At 30.0% G+C, this 21220-nt stretch overlaps 1 protein-coding gene across 10 annotated transcripts in view; it reads right to left on the bottom strand.

The window, feature by feature from the left end:
* Positions 1-19404, bottom strand: part of LOC121121523 (aquaporin AQPAe.a) — a 46261-nt gene extending 26857 nt beyond the window's left edge. For 2 of the 10 annotated variants that reach the window (XM_071889845.1, XM_040716475.2), the window contains exons 1-3: positions 19255-19394; positions 10023-10069; positions 490-582 (exon numbers count right to left, since the gene is read on the bottom strand). The gene's annotated coding sequence lies outside the window, so the exon portion shown is untranslated. Of the gene's footprint in view, positions 1-489; positions 583-7070; positions 7132-10022; positions 10070-19254 lie in introns of all 10 variants that reach the window. The other 8 variants (XM_040716479.2, XM_071889846.1, XM_071889847.1 and 5 more) reach the window with 7 other exon arrangements.
* Between the last annotated feature and the right edge of the window lie 1816 nt (positions 19405-21220).

The raw sequence follows: 21220 nt of genomic DNA, 5'->3' as shown, positions 1-21220 counted from the left end.
ATTGATTTCCTTCAGCCTTCAAGACTTGGATTTTAAAAGTAAATAATGTCTATTTTATAGTAGATCTTAAAGTATACAAATATGGGACAAAAAAACTTTATTCTTTTTTGTTTAATTTATTTGTTCTTTTTCTCAATTGGAAAATATATAGTATTTTAATACAGAACGTGATTTCATTGTTGTTGAATTCTTTTTTAATACAAGTAGATAGTTCGAGTGTTCATAATACATAAAACACGAAAAACTCAACGGAAAACTCCTTTTATAAAGAGTTTGACAGTTACAAACCAAACATTGAATTATTATTTATCCATATGTTTTTTATCATAAATTATGTACTTGATTAGTTAGAAACAAAAATAGAATCAAAATTGAGTTATTATTGATATGAAAATATTTTAACAAATTTGATTAACATTAAAAAATGAGTGGAATTTTCAATAACTTGATTTGCTTCAATAAGATAAAAAAACTTTAGTTGTTTCTTACTGGTGAAATAGAAGTGTTGAGTTGCGGCCTGGGAATTTTATACTGGTCTGGGACTGGTAGAAAGAGACTGAATCTATTCGGTACAAGCTATATCTGGAAAAAATGTGAAGAAAAGAGAAGATAAAATTATTTTTAAGTTGTAGTGAACGGTCTTCGAAATATAGGGGGGGTTACCTCGAATTGAACCTCAACATTAGTCCTTGTTATTTTAACATAATGATGAATTAATAAATATATCTGAAAAAATCCTATACAATATAATGTTACAGAATATTTGCAAATGTCTTAAGTCTACAAAGCCGAGAATTACATTTTTTCTTAGATGTCCCCCTCAGGGTAGAAAATTTCGATTGGCTTTTGAAACTTTTTATTATTAAGCTTTAATATCAAATATAATGTCAAACTAAGTTTTGATTATAAAGTGGAAATCAATCCAAACAATCAATTCAAGCAAGATTAATAGATTTTAAAGTAGTTAATAGTGCCTGAAAAGACTATAATAATTATTAAAATGCATTTTTTATTAATATTTATTTACTCTGATAATGGTTTTATATTCTTTATCAAAAATATTTTAATTCAATGGTTCAATCTTAACGGAGAAAGCAATTTTAGAAAGTAGTTTTCTTTATAATCCTTTTACAATTGAATAAACTTTTAAATATAAATACTCATTTTTGAGCGAGGATCAAATGTTTCAACATTTAAACTTGATTTTGACCTCATGAAACAAATACATCCCATTAAATTCAATGACACCTTGAATTTATGGAAGTGTTTTCAAAAATAACCTACTGACTTGTATTTAGTCGTTTTCAAATAACAACCCATGCATAATACCATTCAAACTGCTAAATATCTATATTTGGTGTAAATAAATTTAGTACCCTGTTGACGTAAAGTAAAGGCTCATATTTTTTTCCAAGAATAGAGTCTAAAAGAAAACAATTTTGGCGAGTAAACAAAAAAATAAATAAGATACAACTAAGAAAAGGATAAATGCCAAATTATTTTTTACATAATATATTTACAATCGGTAGTACCCAGCATTGCTTCGAGTAATTAGGCCTCAGCTAAAATACATATTTTTCATTAATACTATGGAAGATAAGCCCCCAAAAATCTTCATTGTTACTCCCTGTTTTTCATTAGGACACTCACACGAACCTACTCAATACTTTAATCAATTTATATGGAGTGTTCCCTCCTGAAGAATGAAAGAAAATTAATATTTTGAGATGACTGATGAGTACTTTCGTTTTTAGAAAAAAAATAATAAAAACAAAGGAAATTCATTTGAAAAACCCAGCGTTTATATTTAATTCAAATCTTAACATATACATAAAATGCACATGAATTATGATATACAAAAGAGAGCAATAATAAAGAGGAAAAAGTACTCTTGTTATACATGCACATTAGGATGGAGTTTATTTTTTACATGTTCGAAATATAAGGTCCTTAGTGTCTCAAAATGTTCCTTTAAATATAAAAATATCAAATTGGCTAAGTCCCCTTAAATTTTTAAAGTTGTACACTTTTTAGAAAAAAATGTTGCATTTTTTATATCATCTTATGTGTTTGAAACACTTTCTAAAAATTTAAAGATTCTGAAAGATATTTGCATATAGCTAGAAAATTATGATTAATTATTTATTCGGAATACCGGAGGTGTTCCTTTTGAAATATGACCACTTCATATTTTATGAAAGTTGAGTAATTAAAATTAAATCATATTTCAATATATCAAAGTATAGACAATTAAAACATACAAAACAAAACACATCTGAGCTCTTTAGCTTACGTACAAGTCGAAAAATGATACTCGAACGTGATCAACGAATTTCCATTCACGCACTCCAAGAAGTCAGCAAGCTTGAAACGTTATAGAGGAAAAAGGACTCGGTCAAAGTTTTTAACATGCCACTCCTTATACCTATTTGATCTATTTCAAAACAGATTCGAAAAATAAATGGTTGTTTTGGACGGATTTTGCGTCCAATTACGATTATGAAAAATGATTTGGAATTCGACTGCGTCACTTTGAGACGGTTCTTCCAGAACGAATTAGCGTCCAGGTTAGGGATTCTACTGAGTTCATATTTCGTCCTCTGTATTCAATTATATAAATATTCATTTGATATTCAACGTTATAAGTAACCAAATAGATTATCTAATATTTTGCCAATCTATTGAGTTATTTTACAAATCCTATACATATTTAAGAAAATCGATTAAGAGGGGTTCCAAAAGATTTTTTTTATATTGAGCATTTTCACTAGTGTACAATTATATCATAATTGAAAAGCTCCAATTTGATAATTTTTATTAGGTAAAATAGACAAATTACCAAAAACCTAAATAAAACTCCATCAAATGGCTTTATAAATATAAAAAACTTTACAGCAGCATTGAATACTACTTAATTCCAATGATAAATACGGATATTTCAATTAAATCCAAGTAATATGTCCTAAAAATCCTTAAACATAGAATAGATTTGTACAATTAATTTTGTTTTTGATCGTTTTTAAATGACAAAAATAGGATAATGACGGAAAAATATCTTAGTTTTTCCATTGTGATGGTTAATTTTCCTCTACAATATGAAAATAAAATTGTATAATAGTATAATACCATATTTTTAATACATTTTGATGTCAGATATATGATAAAACTAGGCAGTAGAGGGATAAAAAAAATTATAGACATTAAGGTTTATGTCTTTTTATTTTTGTTGGTCCCATTTTGATATACAATAGTTCAGTATTATCCTTCATACTTCTTAAAAAAGAGCTTTCATTGTTATAAAACTTGGTTGTTTAGGCCTCCAAAATGTACGACATCAAAAGTTGGACGTCATGTGAATACGCTCTATGGTGGCATACACATTTTTATTCGAATTAATTGTTTGTTTAGGTCCCCCAAAGGGACAACATCAACAATGATGACGTCACGTGAAAATTCTCTGTACTTAGAACGTACAAAATATATGTATATGACAAGGACTTATTTATGAGAAAAGTATAAAATAATATAATCAAGAATACAATAAATGCAAGGAGCACAAAATATGAAATAATGATAAAAAAATCTGTATAAGACCTTCCCATTTAGTTGACTTAATATATATATAATACAAAAGGAGATCATCATCTTAATTATTTGAATTGATTGTATAAAGTAATTGGATTTATACTTTTAAGGACTTTTTTACTTACATACGAATTATCTAAGTACATTATTTGCTCTGTCATAATGTGCATTATTTCTGATCAGGTTGGTTTTTAAAGGCCATTATAATATGGCTGTATACATATTTATAATGAAGAAAAAAACACACATGAATTTTTGTGCTCAGACACTTTACCGCTTCCTTATTACCGAATCATCCGTTTTCTGAATGACCATGTTGGCAAATAGATATTTTTGCCAAAAAAATGAAAAATATATTTGATGATGATTCATACTGCAATGCTATGTAATGATGATTCCCTATTTTAAATATAAGATTTGAAACTATTTTCTATGCATTGCAATGATTAAGTGTTGATTAATTTTGTCATGAAGATTCTTCAACAGTTGGTTGAAGCTCCTATGTAAAAAATAATCTTGTCAACCGTCTATTAATTAATTAAATAAATTAAAAAGGGAAAAATTGTTTAAAGAAGGGAAGGAGTCAATTAATTAATCCATCAATAATTAAGTTTCAATAGTCAATGCAATTGATCAAACATTTTGATTGAACGTGTTGGAGCTTTTATGGACCTGGTCAAGTACTGATTGAAGCTCCTTTATCCTTAGGTCGTCTTAGACTATAATTATCATGAAATACCTAGATTAATAATTTCCGGCAAAGTGGATTTCGGCAATAAGGTTGTCGGTGAATTGTCCTTGGACCATATATATTGTATATATTTGTTGAGTAACAAAAAAAAATCAACAAGAATAGAAGATATGGAATTAATTGAGCATTCAAATACTTATATCAGATAGGCAAAAAGTTAAAAGGAAAAGAAAAATCGTGCAAAATTTTCAAAAGAAGAATCCATGAAAATCAAATGCATTGGTTTTGATGGCAAGATTGACCCTACCAAAATAGTTAAAAGTGTTGAACATCAAGAAAGAAGAAATGGCAGCTTCCTACCAAAAAATATATTTTGCACAGAAAAAGAGGAGCATATAGTCATTATGAAAGGTACTATAATATGAAATTGCTTTAATTTTTATCCGTATAAAATATATAGGAGTGGGAAATTGTAACTTTCATGATTTGAAACTAAAAATTTAAATTAACAAGAATAAACTTTCTTATTCCTTTTTTGAAAATTAAACATGATACAAATAAATTAATGTGCCCCCCCCCATTTAAGAACCCCAACATGGATACATTATCCATCTTTTACTAAGAAGTGGTAAAGTGGAGGATCAAGCTAGATAAATACTATCGGTGCTAAAAGATCATGTAAGCTTAGAATCTATGGTTGCTATCATATGTGATGGTTGCAACACAAATGCAGGAATTTGGTCTGGGATAGTAAGGAGGCTTGAACTTTCTCTCCAAAGACCCCTTCAATGGATGGTATGTCAACTTCAAATGAGAGGAGGTATTCAAACAAGTTTATGGTGGTCACCAAGGACCAAGTATTTATAGGGTCTCAGTTGGAAAGTCAATAAATGAAGATTTAAAAAAAATGCAAGTTGTCAATTTCAGGCCCTGTTGTATAAAAAGTTAAAATAATTAGTAAAGATATTTTGGCAGATTTAAGTAATGACCAAACCTACCTTTACGACATTGTTTTGGCAATTCAGTCTGGAAAAATTCCTCCTGATTCCCACTTACCTTTTAAATCACTATGAACCTTGCACAAGGCTAGATGGCTTGCCTTTTGCAATGTTATTTTATCGAATAAAAAGCCTAGCAATTACCTCTTAAAATTGGTAGTATTTATCTTAAGCTATTATGCTCCAATGTGGTTTGCAATTAAATGTCAACCGAATTGCTTTGATGTTTCGAAGCATTTTCAGCTTGCAATTTCACTATTAAAGAGTATTGATCCTTATTGTACAAAAAAAAAAGTCTCAAAATTTTTTCTTCCCACATCATGAATGAAAATACATTGTTAGCAGCATTGGTGGATGAAGATTCAGAAGTTTGTAAATTTGTATTGAACAAAGTATTTATGCAAAAATTTCATATGACCCCCATAGGCAATTCATTATTCCTAATAAAATAAACTATGAATCAAATCATTTCATGAATATGATTGATTGGTCTAATATAGTAATTTCAGTTCCTCCAATCTTACGATATTGGTCAGATAAAGAACTTAAGAAAACAAAGAATGAGCTTTTGAGGGATACCTGTGATACCCCCTGTGGCAAAGGCATCGGTGATGAACTCCTTGTCCATGTTTCCCACTGCCTCCAGAATGGAAACCTACAAGGGGGCAATGTTATTATGTGCCCGTTTATTGGTCTCTCTCTCCAAGATATCAAACACATACCTAGTTGTCCAAAAAGTCATTTGATTCTTTGGGAGTGCACCCGTTGACTGCACGGCGTTTGTATTCGGAGAACATTTAATTTATTTTGTATTTATTATTTTACAGTTTTTTTAGCTGAATCTGATGATCACACTTCATAGACATGGGTCTCAGAGTTGTCAAGATATTGAGGCAATGTATTTTAAAGGAAGAATTAAAGAAATATATATGTATTGTACATATGCTTCTACGAGGAAGTTTGTGCCTCCATATCAAATTCTGTCAAATGCATTTTACATGAGTTTTGATTGAAATTATTATATGTAATTTTGCAACTTTTGTATGTAAATGTACATGTTGTCATAGGCCTATTTAAAAGAAAATGAGAAGCGACATGACGTTATTTAGATTGACAATTTTTTTTAAATGTGAATCCATCTATGTATGTTCTGAGATTTGATTATATTTGTAGAAATGCCCAATACTTTTCGGAATTACAGTAATATATTACATTTGGACAGCCATCATTCCAACAATCATCCTTACTATAACATAAATTTCCCTGTCAATAAGCAAAATACGCACTTAAGCAGTAATAGGATATCTTCTTATTTTTTGAATTTCTTTTTGTTTTTACTGCGTGTCCCTGCGAATTGTGAATTAAACATTAAAAAAAGTTTCAATGCCCTCGTAATACCATCTAGTAGATCAATAAAATTATCAATAAAGATTATCCTAATTAAAAGGGTGAAGGGCAACAACAAAAGCCTTGAGAGAAAGCCCTGAAACTCAAATGTGGTGAGTAACAACTTGACTAATTTATTGCCCTAGTCAATTTGGCCTCCGTCCTCACTAAACTGCAAACCACTCAACTATGGGATCTGGGGTGGCATTAAAAAGAAGGCCCGCACCATCTCACTTGTGGATGCCCGAAAGGCTGCTGTGGAAAAGGAGTGAACTATCATGCCCGATGGATACCTGAAGAAGACCTGCAAGGTCTTTAGACTTAAGAATGAGGCCATGGTGGAGACCAAGAGCGGCCATTTTGAGATTTAATTGTTTATGAATAAATAATAATTGTTTTACTACTTATACTGTTTGAGAGTCTTGATAAAGTTGAGCTGGGGAAAATTCGTTCACGACTCGCAGGGACATACTGTAAATAAAAATGTTACAGAATTTGAATTCTTTGTCTGCTCATTCTTTTTTTCAGGTCATTTTCTATGTTTAACGGAATAGTTACTAACTAAAAAGCAAATTGATGCATAGAAAACAAATAATTTTCCTATTTTATTGAGTGTTTCTAAAAAAACACATGTATAAAACATACAAAATTAATGAGCTAAGCAATTAACATAACAATGCAAACGCTTTTACCTTTCAAAAATTGTTTAGAGGAAAATAGTGATACATTAAATGTACAGATTGTAGAAGCCCAAGTTTAATTATGTATTATTTTAAAATTATTCAAACACTGTGTTCTTATAAAGGGTCATATAGCTTCCTTTTCATTATGTGTGGCTATTAGGCAAAATAAATAGTAGCATTATGGATGTGGTTTTATTCTAGAGAATAGAGTCTTAAATTTCTTGGAAAAACAGTCAGTCGTTATCATGAGTTAGAATAGTGATTAACGTGCGTAGCCCATTGAAAATAAATATTGCCAAAAAATGGGTTGAAAGAATATTAATCCCAATTTACCTTCCGAGTTTTATTGGTGGATTTTATCAAAAAATAATTTAATTACTTCAATTTCTTATATTGAAATATTTTTTGAAAAATTCATTTTTATAATTTGGAATTGGCCAAATTTTTGAAGGCAAATAACTCAAATAATCATATTTCTAAGGAACTAAAAAACCATTGCATTAGATTTGGCTTGAAACAAAGATGAAAAATTGGTCGATTTTTTCAAATTAAGTCATTGGAAGCGGATTTATTCTGGAAAAACCAACATTTTTTTAGATCTTTTCTGAATCTCCAATTACAAATTATCTTATCGAATAATAATTAAGAAAGATCAAATAAGACATGTTGTTAATTAAATTAAATTAAACTTTCCCTCTAAAGCAAGGATGTTTAACTTCCGTAATAGAGAGGACTAAATATTTGTCAGTACTATTAATGCAGGGCTACATGACCACGCACTTCAAATAACCGGATATGACATACGCTACAAATGATTCTCAATAAGAACACATAATATATATCTGTCTGTTTATTACACCAAAATAAAAACATAGCTTTGAAATTGATGAAGAACTACTCTTTATCCAATTTTCGCTGAAAAGTGCGATTTTCCCCAAAAAAAGTTTTCTCTTTTTGCCGCTGCTAGTGGCCACGGCTCTTGACTTTTTCTTCTCTTGTGAGAAAAGTAGACCGGTATCCACTATTGTTTGCGTATGGCACACTCTATCTGTCAACATATTAGTTATGAGTGGTTTTTTTTATTATTATAAATTATAATTGATCTATATGCAGGCAGCACTGAGTGAGTACGAGGGCCGTGTGCGGCTTCCGGGCTGCCAGTTGCCCATCCTTGCTCTAAAGTATCTCTAAGGAAAGGTATTTAAAGGAAAGTTTAAATCAAACACTGGATATTAAAATATCAAAGTTTAGTTTATTCAACAATGGGGTACGTCACCTATCTGATTGGATTTTTAAAACGATGTAAAGCACAACTTTAATTATGTACTTTTATTTTGAAACTAAAAATAAAACTTTCCTAATTTATCAAACTTATTTTATTGCTGTTTGGAAGGAGGAAGTATTTCAGAGCATATTCTATAAGTCAACTTTCAACAATATGTATGTATGTATAATTATCCATGTCGTATGGGATCTATGACATTTAACTTAAGAAAATATTGTTGTAGGATAGACATTTTCTATAAATGCGACATAATTTATACGCTCATTATTACAAAATGTATACATATATAAATCTTTATAAACTATTACCAAACCTATTAAACATCTACATCTTCTTCTAATAACTACAAGGGTGGTCTTATGGTCTTATACGTTTTTAACCTCAGAACGAAGATGGAAGCACTTGTACATAAAGGCTAATCAATTCTATCTAGCATCTGTTGACAGTGATGCACTGAAGTGTAATCCATTTTGGACTCGCAGTTGTTATGTAAATGTAGTTTGAGTGAGTTGATGTAAGTTTTTTCGGAAAAAGGTCTCCCAATTTTTTATTTAATTCCAACATTTTCTTCTTGTAATACTCCCATCTCTGTAACCTGCCCTGTCTGTAAATTATCTGGTAGAAGAGTTTAGAGTTACAAGAAATGCAAATATAAAATCAAAACGTATAATATGAATCACTCTTTGAAGAAACTAAAAACCATTGCAAATGTTGTTATTCAATATGTACATTAACATCATTCCATCAAAAATTAATGGTTCCTTTTTGTTCATTCTGTATGACAATGCTCTATATTAATAAAATCATCCAATATTTGTGGTGTTGTGCTATTTTTTATGAGGCTTTTAAAAGTATTGCGTTAGGTTGTGTAGGTGTATATTGTGGAATAAAACAAAATGTTTCTACATAAAAATCAATACAATTCTCATTATCATAATTAATTTTTTTTATATAACAAGGACCGCGGAGTTTTTAATAGGTCTAATTAGTTGCTACTTTACAACCATCCATTTGATCACTAAATACATTTTTATCAACTACCTAATATGAAAATTAACAGACTATGGATTCATGCATTTGTGATGGATTATAATTAATTTTTTGTCAATACGTATTCACTCTTAGTTGCTGTCAGATTTGTACAGATGTACAATATTTTAATGTGATCTATAAAGCAATTTTTAATGTATATTATATAAAAATGTAACGCCAAGTTCTTGTGTGACAAAGACGCATATATATTTAGAAAGCCACAAGTCTCAGATTTCTTTCATAGAAAGTAACAAATAGTCTAAAAAATCTGCACAAAATCAAGAAAGCGTCATTTATAAAAACATTAAATACACTTAAATTTATAGAAATAATCCTATGTGTACTGAAAATATTTCTCTTACCTTCTTTTAAATCCTAACGCAAGTATTTTCTGGAGTATTGAACCACCCTAATATTAAAAAGGATATTTGAGCAATAAAATACTTTATTGGCCCTTAGTAATTAAATATATGATACCATAAACATTAATGAACAGATTAAATACTTTTTTACAATTACATTTAATAAATCATTGAATTCATAATCTAAACTAATTGTTGATAAAAGTAAAATTAAGGTTAGGAGATTATATACAATAAATTATTTTAAATTAACAAATTCCTACAAACATTTTCATGCCCAATGCTTACATGTAGGTAGTTTGGTTATGTCGAAATTTCGAAAGTTCATTTAAAGAGCTTTTCACTTTTTGATGTCGTCCATTTTAAGGGGTCTCATTCACCAAGTTTTGTAGTAATGGAAAACCTTTTTCCATCAATATTAAGGAAAAATATATAACTATTGGGTGTCAAAATGGGATCAAAAACTAAAACGAATTAAACCTTTCTGTCTATCACATTTTTATCTCTCTACTGCCTAGTTCTATTATTTATCTGACCCTAAAATATATTAAAAATATATTATTACACCGTTGTACAATCTTATTTCTATATTCTAGATATAAAAAAAATGTTACAATGGAAATAATAAAATAATATCTTATACTATAACCTTTCTTCTTATTTCTAATAGATCAAAAAAAAAGAAGTACAAACCTAGCCATTTTTAGAAATTTACAGTGGATATTAATTTGATTTAATTCCAATATCAGTAGTTATCATTGGCATTAAGTAGTATTCAATGCAGCTGTAAAGTTTTTTTTTGTATTCATAAAGCCATTTGATTTAGTTTTATGAAGGTTTATTGGAAATTTGTCGATTTTATATAGTAAAAATATCAACTTTGAGCCCCCAAGATGGCGTATCCTTCAAGTATGACACAATTAACGTTAGTGAAAACGTTCTATTAATATATGTTGCTAGGGTTAAAATGCTGAGCAAAAACTACAAAATCTACATATACTAACAATAGAATGTCGAACATAAAAAAAAATTAGTGATAAATTAAGTTATAAGAACGATGTGCAAACATGCTAACTCATAGCCGACATTGCACTGCTTTCTAATTGTAAAAATATCCCTTAATGACTACGAAATATTTGCTGGTAAGATATTTTCTATTCTCTGTGCTGCTAATCGGTAGTCTATGGGCATATTTAAAAAAACCTGAAAATAAACATAATAATCCTGACAAGTTGAATAATTTTTAGAAGAGAGCAGCTAAGCTGTGATGACTTCTACAAGCCGCTGTGAAGGGGGGCGGGGGGTGTTGTAGAAGGAAAGGTATCTTCTTTCAATGAGAGGCCACAACTCCGAGTACAATTGTTTTGGCCGGATATATGGTCTGGTAAATCTCTTAGACCTCTTCTTTTGTTTTTGGAAGCCAATCGTCATTCCGATGGTTGTAGAATTGATCAACTGTGAAAATATTCTCGTCTGACAAAATTTTCACAGTTTACCCATTTGCCTTAATCCATGTGAGGATTTTCTTGTACCTTTCGAGCCTCCTGGCTTTCATACCCTTTGTTAGAAGGTAGTGTGGGGATTTTGTGAAAAAACTAATCACCAATTGTGCTTTATAGCCCTCCTGATGGTCCTAGATGTGACAGAAAAGGGGTTGGCGAGTCGATTTATCGACTTAGTGCGATCCTCCTTTATATTCTTCTCCAAACTTAACAAGGACTTCGAATCCCACTTTAAGTTATGCCCTCTACTTCTTGCATCCTGGAGAGGGCGTCTACAATTTTTTTAAACTTGGCCAACTTAAAAACCAGGCTCTTAGAACACTTAACAATGTACGTCCTCTTCATTATATCAACTCCAACATCTAGGAGATCTGAGAGGTGCTGCCTTTTGCTTCTTCATGATAATGAAATTACTAAATGATTAGTATAGTTTTTTTTTATATAAAAAGGACGGTGATAATATTAAGAAATAATTCCTCAACCTTTTCACAGTAATGAGGAAATAAACATTAATTATCAGTTCACGTTTTGCTGCCCTACCCTGTATATATCATTCATTTTAAAAATTGTGGATAAATAATATGACCGTGATAGTCTTGGAAAACATAAGAGATAAATAGTAGTTGGTATCATTCATTTATTTGGCTAACTAGCACATAATTTCGGGCCTTTTTTTCTGCTTCTTTTTGGAGGAAAGTTTGAATGATAAAATAAGGTGTCATAGGAACAAAGTAACAAAGGCAGGATAATTAGTATTATATCAAGTCGAGTAAAATTTATCAACGCCTCACTTAAACTCACATTCTACAAACATGTTTAAGACTTTGTGTATATATTATTACATGTGTGTTAGTTTGTATGGATATGAGGCATATATTTTACGGATAAGACATCCTTTGTTTGTTTTTATACATAATAAATTCGTATATTTGATGTCTTATAGAGTTTTACTCCGCACTTCAACTCTACCTAGCCTGAGAAATCGTTCTTTTCGCATTCAAAATTCTGTTTTTATTTGATTTTTCTTTATTTAGTATGTCGGTATATACCTATGTTCACAAAGTATTTATTAATAGTTTGTTTTTAGACCGATAAATATTTGACACGTCTTTTGGTCTCCTCAATATTTCCCCCTAAGTTCCTTTTTTTAATAGTAGAAAATGGCAGAATACACCCAAAGACGTTTAACTTTTTTATCTGTAAAAAATAAAAAAATGACTAGGCAAAATGACTAATATTATCAACATAGGTTGCAGAAATGTGTGCAAACATAATAATACAAAAAACAAAAACAAAAAAGAGAATCAAATTCGTAATTAGTAAATAACAGTTTCTTTTTTATCAAAATAGTAGACTGACAATAACAATGACGTGATTAGGGGTGTCTGCAGAATCTTGGGGAGTCGTGACATGGGGTTTTCTTCAAAGGGAGGGTTTTTGACAATTTTGACAAAAAAAAAAAAAAATGATACAAAAAACATTTTCGAAATTTTTTAGAGAAATTTGAACGAATAAAATTTTAAAAAATCAAAAAAATTTAGACACATTTTTAAGTTGAAAATTATTTAGGAAATAAATATTTTTTTATAATGATTACTAGACAAATTAGTAAAAAAGGGACGGAGGAATGAATAAAAGAGAAAACCAAGTTGAAATATAAAAAAATTACTAAAAATTTTAATTTATAATTGAACCAGAAAAAACAAATATTAATTTTTTTATTAAATATGAGCATTTAGTTTTTTTTCATCAATATTATATCATTAATGTTATTATTAATATAACTATTAATTTTATTATTTATTTTTAAATTATATTTTTTCTCTAAGCCCCTCAGGCCCTATGGTTTTGGCACCACTGTTTGAGAATCAATGACCTAAAATAGCCGTCTAGTGAAATCCATCACTTCACTTAAGATACAGACATATTTATTTTTCTTCTCTAGGAATATCTCTAATAATATGGGTACACTGCAAAATTTATGGATATACAAGGATATACAGTAATGCGTGTACGACTGATGTTTGACGTCCACCACAATTTGAATATTGACATCATAGTAGATGGGTGTTTGTGTGTTTCGTCAAAATCTGTTTTTCCTGCAGAGCAGTCGGTACGATACATTAAATTGATCATTCCAGCAATAGTAACGTCATAGACTATGAGTGGTTGCGTATTTTGTCAAAATCGCCTTGTCTTGCCCAGCAGTCGGTTTAATACAATAAATCACAAATCCTAGCAAGCTGGATTACATCATGGTCTAACCTATTATTTCTATTAAGCTTGAGTACACTGTAAAAGTTAACCCATATGTCCTACTTTTTTTTTCTTTCTCAAAATTGGAGACAGCAACAGCAGAAAGTTGAAATTCAAATATTGCAACTTGTAAATACTAAAGAAATAAATTTGCGAGGAGAAGAATATATTAATGGATTACGATGAGACGGATGTCAAATTTTCTGAGATATTTGGGCAGTTAGCACTTTGGAGGATCATGAAAGTAGATTGAAGGTCTCGTTATGTGGAAAATGCTATATGTTTCTTTCTTAGAGAGTATACAGAGGGAGGGGAAAGGAAAGAGGGCCTCGGATTCGATCAATAGACTGAGGAAACAGGCCAGAGGAGATCACATCGTAGAAATAATCGTAGTATTTTACTTAATGAGATGTGATCGCTACTTGTGTCATCCTCAGTCCTCGGGTCGGCTCCTTGACCCTTCCCTCCTACACCAATAATATAATTTTTGCGTCACTTCTTTTAGTGAAGTTATCTATTCGTTATTAAAAGGTTTTGATAATTGAATTTCAACTTTCTACTGTCGCTGTACCCGATTTTGAAATAGAAAGATAAAGTATGACGTGCGGGAAAACTTATAAAGTGTACCTAATAATATTTTGGATGTGTATGTAAATAGCCTAACATATCCTATACCTACTACCCATCTAATTAGGTACATAAATAAGTTTCCATTACATTCAAGTAGAAGAGTTTACTGACTAAAAACAACAAATAGGTTACTTACAAAAAATGTATACCATATACAAATTAACTTTGTTTACATATACGTTTCGATTTACTTAAGTGTTTGTTCGAAGCCAAGAAAATACAAAACTTATTTTTGTAGATTTTTTTTATAGATCCATAAGTATTATTATCTTCAGTAAGACCAATGGCTCTTAAACTTTGGTAGGCAAACTCCTTGAGGTAATAAGTGGAGGCATGGCTAAGGAGGGGGACGAATAGTCCCATAAAAAAATAATGTTGTCAAAATTGAAAATACAAATTCAAAAATGATTTCAATGTTGTTGAATATCGTGCATAGAAAACTGCCTTTGGGATAATTGCCCGTGGAAGATTGGCCTGGAGGAAAGTTGCTAGTTAGAAAAATTGCTAGTTAGAAAAATTGCCATTCAGAAAATTGCCCGTATTTAGTTCTAACTTCAGGATGAATAATTACACATTAAAAATTTATATAACAGAAATCAATTAGATTATTCTAACCTTTCCAAAAAGAAGAACGAAAAAGTAATTTAAGATTGAGTTTACCCATTACAAAATTAAAGAAAAACAATTATTTATATAAATATTGAAATACAAATAATGTTATTTGCATTTAACGTAGCATCATATAAGAAATAAGAGTTAAATGGTGTAAAAACACAGAGAGAATGCGGGTTTCAATTTGAAAAACAATCTGCTTAAACTATTTTTGTGTATATTGGAGTGGTTCCTTGGATGTATTGGCGGTGGTTTTTAGAAATCCCACACTACCTCCGGACCAATACAAGGGGGGAGTATATTCAACCATATTTTAAGAGGCCCTTAGCTATTCATCCCCTCTACTTAACAATCCTTTCGATCCAATTCTTATAAGATTCGATATAAATTAAAAAATTGAAAGGAATTTATATTGCAATAATATTATTCACACTTGAAGGTACACCCTTGGGTGATGGAACAAACAAATATGTTTAGATATTTCTTATAAATAATATTAAGCGAATTTATCATGAAGTTTGAACAAAATACAGGCAATTTTCTTTCGGACATTTTTCTCTAGGACAAACTTCAACGGGCAATTTTCCCAAGTGCAGTTTTCCTAGTACCGTTAAATATGTATATATATATATATATAGTTACTTCCTTTTGTTCCTATGCGCGACAATCAGGCTGTATAAGTAGTAGTGGGATGGGCGTAGTTTCAATCTAGAGGGAAGATCCTAAAGTTTTCTCGGAAATACAGTCACTTACTATCATGCAACTGACGTAGCGAGGAACGTGCGTTAGATTGCTTAATTTTCTGATATATTTTTTTATTATAAAAACGTTATTTTTTAAAATAACATTTTTATAATATAAAATTTGCAAAATTCTTCGAACTCAAATAACATCACAGATAATGATGTTAGAGAGATGAAATTGGCGTCATCAGATTTATTGTTGCTAGACCACTCTAAATCGGTGCAGTTTGTCTATATTGGGTAATTGGAACTATACTTATTTCTGATGACTCAACATTTTTAAGATCTTTGCAAAGTCGCCATTTTATCCTCTAATCAACCACAATTATAAATTTCAATATAATGGCGATTATTTTTTTTCATCTTTTTGTATTGAATAACTATCCCTCTAAACAAAAAGTGTTTTTTTTTAAAGAAAAAAAAAGAATGAAAATATCATTAAAATTCAGAAGTTCTGTTTATTCAATGTATGGGTGAAGGGGGTTGCCATTTGTTTATTTTGACTTTAAAACTGATTGTAACAAAAATTTAAATGTGAACTATCATTATAAAACAAAAGTAAAACTGTTTTAAAACTTGTTTTATTGTTTTTTATAAAAAGAAAGGGAGAGCAAAAATTTTTGGAATATATTTTGTCAAAAATTGTCAAATTTTTTAATTTGTGGTAGCCTTAAGTGACGTTAACATTTTTTTTTGATAAAAAAAGTTGTAGAATTACTGAACTAGGCAAAAGTGTATTAAGACAGCCAATAAAAAAATGGACAATACATTTAAACTTTTTATAAAAACGCTGATTTTCTTCTTTATAAAACGTTTTAAGTGATAAATTACTTTTGCAATATATTTTTCAAATGTGTAAGCTATTTACAATAATATATATTTTTTCCAAACTATTTATTTAATGTGATTTTTTATGTTTATGTAGCAAATAAATAAAGAAATATCTTAACCGAGCATGCTACATCTTATGGAATGTTGCTTATAACCATACATATGTTTAAACTGTATTAAAACAATTTTTTTAAATGTTTTAAGTGCTTTTACAAGAAAATAAAGACTCAGCAAAGATAAAAGGTACACGATATGAAACCACAAGCATTAAATTATGTTTCACATAAAAAATTGGATTTTTTTTTGTATAGTGTTTAAAACACTTCCGTATAAAATGTAAAGAAAATAATCAGATTTGAATACCTTGTGTTATATTATCTGATGGCAAGTTGAGCCCCAGTCCTACAGGATCCGACAACCAAATGATGAGGCCTTAAAGGAATCTGTCAATGATCAGTGGGCTGCAATGTCAGATACCTTCATAAAAAGAACCTGCAGCAAATTCCATGCCTGGAAGCAGTTACTGCTGCCTACGGTGCTCATATTCAATATGAACTATTCTTAATATCATTATTATAAATAATATTAATAAAATTATTTTGGATATTAAATATATACAAATTAAACATTGTTTAATCAGTTCATTTTAGGCTTTAACTTTTACACTACCCGGTAATAGATATTTATATACATAAAATATAGTTTAACACCTAGCCTGTTACTCTCAAAACCATTTTCATCCTTTAAAATTCCATTAATTATATGTCATACCAACAAAACTGTGATCATTATTTGTGTTTATGAATCCTGTAAGTGAACTAGGATATTACACAACCCGATATTGATAAAAATCCTTCAAATTCCTCTAAAAGTTGTTCTATTTTGTTTCCTAAGATTTTTTTTTATACGAAGACTGAAGCGTAGAATGGTCGCTATAAAAATTATAATATTATAGCAATTGTTTCTTATAATACTTGCAATCTCATCAACCAAGCGACGGGTACTAATTTGATTACCAAATTTGTATAAATTTATAAATATTTCAAACAATTTTTATAAACGAGGAAAATCAAATGTCTTTACTTAAATAAAATCAAGCTATACATAGATTGTTGTGACTCCAAGCTGATGTTGTTAGGATTATCTAAAACAAAAACTTATTTTTCGAAGATGTCATATATTTATACAGGTATTTTTAGCATTTTATTTGATATTTACAAATGCAAAGTGAATAGTTAAAAAAAAAATGTAAATTTAAAAAAATGCCCTTCACTAACCGCGTTATACAAAGGATGTTCACTAACGGAAAATTAAAATTTCTTTTATAAAAATGTCACTCATATTTGGACATAGAAAGCAGTTTCGCATTATTTATAAAATAAATTCTCTTTTTTGCTATAATAAGTTGAAAGCTTTGAGTTCTAAATTTATATTTATTTACATCAAAAAGGGTTGCTTTCATATGACATCAAAATTATTTTAATGTATAAACATAATACATCACATGCTATAACATTGATAAAATAATAGTTTGGGTCAAAAATAATTTCGTATTTCCCACCCTTTCCTTTAACTAAGTCTATCTCGTTCATTATTGGTCACATCGGATCATACGATAAAGTGCTGTAAAGGTTTGAGTGTATACTACAAACATTTTTGATGTTGTTGTCTTCAGTCGTAAATTATCGTACGTCGAGTATGGAGGTCTCAAGGGGAAAAAATTGCCATAATTTACATTTTTACTACCTGAAATGGATAACCGTGTCGAAAGCCACCTAGGAAATTTGCAATGTATATGATGCCGATAGTTTTTCAGTTAATGTTTCAAAGCAGTGTTTGAATCGATTTCGTTCTGGTATATAGGGGAATGATGCACCACATACTGGCAGGCATGTCGTCAAAAACGTCGATAAAACCATGAAAAATATCGAGATAATATGTCATTTTAGAAGTCGTAGCATCATTCCAGAGCTGCACATCGATCATAAAACTGTTTTGAACCATTTTCAGAAGGGTGGATAAAACAAAGAATTAGTTAATAGCAGAGAAATCGTGTTTAATAAATGCAACACCGGGCTGCACACATCTTTAATGACGCACCAGAAGCTACGAGAGCTCCAAAGGGAAGTTCTTATCCACCATATAGTCTGGACCTGGCAAAAAGTCACTACCACCTGTTCCTGTCTATGGCCAACGCGCTTGGGGGTTGAAATTTGTCCTTAATAGAGGCCTGTGAAAATTTGTTGCCTGTTTTTTTTTCTTTTTTTTTTTTTAAAAGTAGAATTCTCTTTGGCAACAAGTTATCGAACAAAACGAGGCATACTTGTCTTAAATCGTACGATTTTAACAACACTTCTTATGAGACATTGAAACAAAGGGAAAGATACAAAATTACTTTTCCCCAGCCTAACGGGTTGTAGATATTAATGTGGATATACTATCCTAATTCAATGAATATAAGCGATTGAAAACATTTATCGTATTTTTAACTTAATTGCACTCAATGATATTGAATTATTAATTATCAATAAAATTCGTATAAAAAAGTGTATTGAAAATTCAAAAAATATACATGTTATAAATGTTTGTAGGATATACTAGTATATAATAATATGATTGAAGTATGGATGTATAGTAATGCATATTCTACGGACTTACCTCAAGAAAACAATCCCTCTCTTCAAAGATGCTGTCCTTTCTGAATTGTAACAAGTTAAGTAGTCAAATCTGTTCCATATGATCGACTGAAAAAAACATTTAAATTGTAGGCCAGCTTTTAATTTCTATATACACAATAGAAAATGTACTACATAGTAAAAAAAATGCTTAATAGAACGCGAATACTATAAATTATTCTTTATTAGATTGTTGATACGGTAATGTACGCATAGATAAAAACTCATGCCTTAAGGGAGTATGCGAGAAAAATTGACGATGTGGGGAGAACTTGACACATTAGCTGAAAATTATGGAAGGTTAAATAACTTATTCCATGAATTATGTCCAATATATAATACTCATAATGGAAATACAAAGGGGATAAAAGATTATCATTGTACAGCTATAAATGTTAAATTATATGAAGAAACTTAAGTTCTCAAGTTTTGTCGACGGACAATCAAATAAGTAGTTTTCGAACAATCAATCTACATCAAATAAAATAACAATCATATTTAGCCTTCGTCTTATCGTTGTGACGAAGAAAGTAAGGCCAGCTCTAATTCAATTCTTTAATTTCTCCTATCTATCCATATCTTCAATACTAATATCTAAAACTATCTAATGTAGAGCGTGTATGGACTATTTATAATGCACAGCGTGCGACCTCTATTTAACAGCCAGTACGATAAAAAAAAGAAGAAGAATTTACTCCTATCTATCTTATCTATCTAATTAATCTTATTTTAATAAAAACCAATGGCAAATTATAGCGAAATAACAAAAAATTATTATTATTCGATATAAGCGCCTTTGGCGTCAATACCAGCCTCAGCTCGACCTCATGAACGAGGGCAGATCTCAATGATATTGTCCTTAGGCAAATAACGAAATTACTACTGGATCCTGGACATTAGCTTGGATTTTGTACTGCAGGAGGATCTGTTGACGTGTCACTCAACTGTAACCTTACACAAAGAAGTCCCTGGGATGGAGGTCTGCTGAGCTTGGAGGGCAAATACTGGGACCAACAAAATCAAAAACATTCTGACAAACAGGTCAACGTTTTTTTTCTTAATGTGGCTTGGCTGTTGGTTCATAATCACCTCTTCCAGTTCCTTCATTTCTTTCCGGAGATAGGGCCTGTCCAGGTTTAAGAAGTTTGGCGTGGATTGCAATATGGACATTCTAGTTTTTCAATAACTTGGGAATAAATATTTCGTTCATCGATCCCATTTTTTTAACCGCCAAAACAAAAAACAACATCTTACCTCTGGGTACGGACAAAATTAGTTGTTAAATAATGGCTGAACGCTTTATTTGAAAGATGAACCTGATTCAAGGCAAAAAGTATATCATAATAGTTAAAATTTGTCATACTAATGGTTTACCAACCTTAGAGATAAAAACATTTAAATTGTATTAGGATCAGAGAGGTATCTCAACAACATAGAGGTTTTTATAGAAGTATTATATGATTTCATAGCAGGTTTGGAGTAATTGATGTATAAATATATTTATATTTTCTATCGTTTTGGCATATTAACTTTCGGCTTTTATGAAATTTCCCTTGCTTTTGCTCAGTGTAAACACTCTATTTATTTTATCTCTATGTATCTCAAACTTTTATTCAGAACATTCAATTCCAAATTCGTGAATCAGATATAATAAAAATATATAACCGCAAGATTCATCTTGGAATTATCCTACCAACTTAATTAAATATCTTTCATCGATATCACATAATTATGAATGTATTCTTAGGATGACTATTCGTTGATATAAAAATTATTTATCTTTTAATGTTTTATTTATGTGAGTTGTTTTGCTGTATATTAGTTTCTTTCTATTAGGAACATTGGGCAAAAGTATTTGATTATGTATGTCTCATTATGCAAAACGTCGTATTTATTAGTTAGATTATTTGATTGTCTTTAGATGGAAATTAATTCTTAATTATAATGTT

This window comes from Lepeophtheirus salmonis, chromosome 7 (assembly GCF_016086655.4).
Source record: "Lepeophtheirus salmonis chromosome 7, UVic_Lsal_1.4, whole genome shotgun sequence".
NCBI classification, from domain to species: domain Eukaryota; kingdom Metazoa; phylum Arthropoda; class Copepoda; order Siphonostomatoida; family Caligidae; genus Lepeophtheirus; species Lepeophtheirus salmonis.
The sequence above is the reverse complement of the archived record's forward strand: the minus strand, read 5'-3'. Positions and strand labels throughout refer to the sequence as shown.